Source organism: Delphinus delphis, chromosome 21, assembly GCF_949987515.2.
Source record: "Delphinus delphis chromosome 21, mDelDel1.2, whole genome shotgun sequence".
Taxonomy (NCBI): Eukaryota; Metazoa; Chordata; class Mammalia; order Artiodactyla; family Delphinidae; genus Delphinus; species Delphinus delphis.
Window position 1 is genome coordinate 22,355,128 of NC_082703.1, and position 4,494 is coordinate 22,359,621.

The window sequence follows — 4,494 nt, forward strand, 5'->3', positions numbered from 1 at the left end:
ATGCCCCGCTGTAATCAGTTATCTCTTGTTTGTAAGAGATGGAGTGGATTTTGGTTGATTTTAGGTAAATGTAATAAAAGCTGATTGACTAAAATTTGACTTTGTGGAAATGAAACTTGGCTAATGATGAATTCATTGAATTGACCACATTTGCAGATTTACCAAATTTATCATTCATATTGAATAAGAATGACTTTAATAGCAAACAGAGTTTTCTGGAAAGATTCAGTTAACTGGTTTCAGTTTTGTCTAGCGGTATTGAAAGTAATGTTCAATTTCTTGAAAGCTAACAATCATAGGGTAATATAGTCCTCTTATGAATAAATATACTTAGGATCCAGTAAATCATACTCTATCACCAGGGACCCAAATTTCAGTGTTTTATATGAAAGCTTTTCTGCTAGGATATCAATTTTTATTTGACTTTCTTTGGATAGTAGTTTTAGGATTCTTTTTCCAATTTCTTAAGTACTCTATCAAACTTCATTGGTAATTTCTAACCACTAAGCCAAATTTTACTATATTATATAGTTTTTCCTATTCCTAGATGTTTTTATTGTATCCACATTTATTTTACCATTTTACTTTTTATTCTTCATTCACATTTTTGTAATAATGGTGTAGACATGTTAAATTTTAAAATTTATTTATTTATTTTGCTGCGTGGGGCCTTAGTTGCAGCATGCAGGATCTTCGTTGCCACGTGTGAGATCTTTAGTTGTGGCACATGGGATCTTTAGCTGCAGCGTGCAAACTCTTAGTTGTGGGAGATGGGATCTAGTTCCCTGATGGGATTGAACTTGGGCCCCCTGCACTGGGAGTGTGGAGGCTTTAGCCACTGGACCACCAGGGAAGTCCCTAGATATGTTTGAAGCACTCATCATACATTCTTTTGTAGTAATACCTTAGGGCACCACCACTTTGAAAGATTTTACCATTCATATTGGATCTTTCTGAAAACCACCACCAGATCTTTTTCCCCGTTAGAAACCAAAATGCTAGCATTTAAAAACATTTTTTTAACATCCTTATTGGAGTATAATTGCTTTACAATGGTGTGTTAGTTTCTGTTTTATAACAAAGTGAATCAGCTATACATATACATATTTCCCCATATCTCCTCCCTGTTGCGTCTCCCTCCCACCCTCCCTATCCCACCACTCTAGGTGGTCACAAAGCACTAAGCTGATCTCCCTGTGCTATGCAGCTGCTTCCCACTAGCTATCTATTTTACATTTGGTAGTGTATATATGTCCATGCCACTCTCTCACTTTGTCCCAGCTTACCCTTCCCCCTCCCCGTGTCCTCAAGTCCATTCTCTATGTCTGCATCTTTATTCCTGTCCTGCCCCTAGGTTCTTCAGAACCTTTTTTTTTTTATTTCATATATATGTGTTAGCATATGGTATTTGTTTTTCTCTTTCTGACTTACTTCACTCTGTATTTCAGACTCTAGGTCCATCCACCTCACTACAAATAACTCAATTTCATTTCTTTTTATGGCTAATATTCCATTGTATATATGTGCCACATCTTCTTTATCCATTCATCTGTCAGTGGACACTTATGTTGCTTCCATGTCCTGGCTATTGTAAATAGAGCTGCAATGAACATTTTGGTACATGACTCTTTTTGAATTATGGTTTTCTCAGGGTATATGCCCAGTAGTGGGATTGCTGGGTCCTATGGTAGTTCTATTTTTAGCTTTTTAAGGAACCTCCATACTATTCTCCATAGTGGCTGTATCAATTTACATTCCCACCAACAGTGCAAGAGGGTTCCCTTTTCTCCACACCCTCTCCAGCATTTGTTGTTTGTAGATTTTTTGATGAGGGCCATTCTGACCGATGTGAGATGATATCTCATTGTAGTTTTGATTTGCATTTCTCTAATGATTAATGATGTTGAGCATTCTTTCATGTGTTTGTTGGCAGTCTGTATATCTTCTTTGGAGAAATGTCTATTTAGGTCTTCTGCCCATTTTTGGATTGGGTTCTTTGTTTTTTTGATATTGAGCTTCATGAGCTGCTTGTATATTTTGGAGATTAATCCTTTGTCAGTTGCTTCATTTGCAAATATTTTCTCCCATTCTGAGGGTTGTCTTTTCGTCTTGTTTATGGTTTCCTTTGTTGTTCAAAAGCTTTTAAGTTTCATTAGGTCTGATTTGTTTATTTTTGTTTTTATTTCCATTTCTCTAGGAGGTCAGTCAAAAAGGATCTTGCTGTGATTTATGCCATAGAGTGTTCTACCTATGTTTTCCTCTAAGGCTTTTATAGTGGCTGGCCTTACATTTAGGTCTTTAATCCATTTTGAGTTTATTTTTGTGTATGGTGTTAGGGAGTGTTCTAATTTCATTATTTTACATGTAGCTGTCCAGTTTTCCCAGCACCACTTATTGAAGAGGCTGTCTTTTCTTCATTGTATATTCTTGCCTCCTTTACCAAAGATAAGGTGACCACATGTGCGTGGGTTTATCTCTGGGCTTTCTATCCTGTTCCATTGATCTATATTTCTGTTTTTGTGCCAGTACCATACTGTCTTGATTACTGTAGCTTTGTAGTATAGTCTGAAGTCCGGGAGTAAAATTTTTTAAGCATTTGTAAAAATGCAATAAATATAGCAGTTTATAAAGTCAACTATAAATTGTGGTGCTTTTGCTACTGTAACAAATCACCACAAGCTTAGTGTAATAAAACAACACAGGTTCATTCTTTATAGTTCTGGAGGTCAGAAGTCTGAAATCATTTTCACTGGGCTGATGTCAAGGTCTGGGTCCTTCTGAAGCCTCCAGGGGAGTATCTGTCTCCTCACCATTTTCAACCTCTAGTGACCAGTTGTATTCCTGGACTTGCAGCCCCTTCCTCTGACCTCATTGCTATCTTAGCGCCTTCTCCTCTTCTGTAGTCAGATCTTCCTCTGCTTTCCTCTTACAAGAATACTTGTGACACTACATGTAGGGTCCACCCAGATAATCCAGGCATCAATTTTGGTGCCCAACATGGGGCCGACTTGGGGACAGTCCTGGGGTAGAGGGACATCCCCTGGCTTCATTGGATGCTTCAAGACTTTCTCCACGTCAGCCCCTTTCGAGAGAGTGGAGGGTTGGAGAATTCCTTTAGAGGCCAGATCGCTTGGGACACTTGCCTGGAAAGGCCGAGCTCCAGCCATACCCCATCTGCCATCCAGGCAGCTGGAACTCCAAGGCAGGAGTAGACAGCAGGAGAGGGACTGCCCTGGCAGCTGCCGAGGCCCTCTTTGCCTTGAGGACATTCTTCTCTTCCTCCGCCTGGGCCACCCTGGAATTCACACTCTGAGGAATTATTTTGGGCAAGCAGAAAAGATAGCATCTGGCATTGCAACACCTCTGCCAGAATCTGGATAAGTCCCCTGGCGTGCACTCCAAGGCCGCTTCGACTTTGTCCCTCTGAAGAACTTTTGGTTCCATCTGGGGAACATTCGGTTCCCATCTGTGATTTTCCTTTTCGGAAATCCGATCTGTAAGGCGCCGCTTGGACTAATGTAATGGGCTAAGTGGAACTTGGAAGCAGCCACTCTGAGCTTTGTGCTGTCCGTTTTTTTCTGGCGTAAGCCTTCCGGCTGCTGGCAAGGGTTCTGGTTTGTTTTCAGTCCACACGTGAGTGTTTTTCGATTGAATATGGGACGCGCTTCTTTAATTCCATCTGATAGCCCCCGCCCCGCCCCCGGCAAGGCAAACTGGTCGACCTACAGCTATAAACCTGTGACTAAGAAAAAGGAATGAGATTCTATTATAATCTTGTCTGGCCAATGCACATTCTTGAAAATGGGAAAGGCAGTCTTTCATTGGTAGCCTAAATTATTATACTATTCTCCAGCTAGAGCTGTTTTGTCACAGGAATAGAAAGACTGGGAATTCTCTCCAGTCCATCTGGGCTAGCCAATCTGGGCTCCCTGAGAACCAACTCTGGATTTGTTCTCTTTCAAGAACTGAGCCAATCTGTTTGGAGGCCTATGTCTGGGAGTGGAAGTGGAATTTTTAGACTATACCTCCTCTGATTTTCTGTCTGTGTGACTATAGCTTATCTGTCATTTGTGTTTTTGTGTGTATTGTTTTGGGGTGAGCCACTCTGGCTTGGGCAGGGTGGGAGAATTCTGCCTGTTCGTTTTGAGCCACTTTGAGTCCTCTGTCTGGGAGTGGAAATGAAACCTTTGGGCTCCACCTTGTCTGATATTTTGTTTGTGGGACCATGTCTGTGGTTTGTATGTATGTGTGTCAGTACTTCCATTGACTGGTTGAGACATCTTTGATAAATAAGAGGGATTTGCTTTCTCCCTCCAAAGTTGTTTTGCAATACTGCTTTTGATAACAGCTTGTAAGTTTCTTTACCTTCCAAGTGATCTGTTCTATATTGCCTTTGAAATCTTTAATTGTCACTTCAGCTAAGTGAATAACTATTGTCTCACAGTGACCTATGTATGTCCTGGTAAAATATTATGTCATAATTCTGGCTATTTT